Consider the following 343-nt stretch of genomic DNA (forward strand, 5'->3'; position numbering starts at 1 on the left):
GGTAGGACACAAACATAGCTGGCACCCCGTCGCACTCAATGAACTGGCCGTCTGACCCCTGGACGATCAGTTGGTCGTCATGGTCAGGAGTAGAGCCATATACGGAATTTTGTTTTTTCCCTGGGAATGTTCGCGACGTGGCCATGACCCCACGCCCTGTCCAATACCTCCCCTCTCCACCCCCCCTTTCTCTCTCTCTCTCTCTCTGTCTCTCTCTCTCTCTCTCTCTCTCTCTCTGTCTCTCGTTTTTCTGTCCTCGTTGTAATGAAAGCAGTGGAGTGTACAGTGGGGAGGAACTCAACAAGCCGTGTCAGCTGTATAGTAAGCATGATCGAGTGGCGTG

The sequence above is a fragment of the Babylonia areolata genome, chromosome 13 (assembly GCF_041734735.1).
Source record: "Babylonia areolata isolate BAREFJ2019XMU chromosome 13, ASM4173473v1, whole genome shotgun sequence".
Taxonomy (NCBI): domain Eukaryota; kingdom Metazoa; phylum Mollusca; class Gastropoda; order Neogastropoda; family Buccinidae; genus Babylonia; species Babylonia areolata.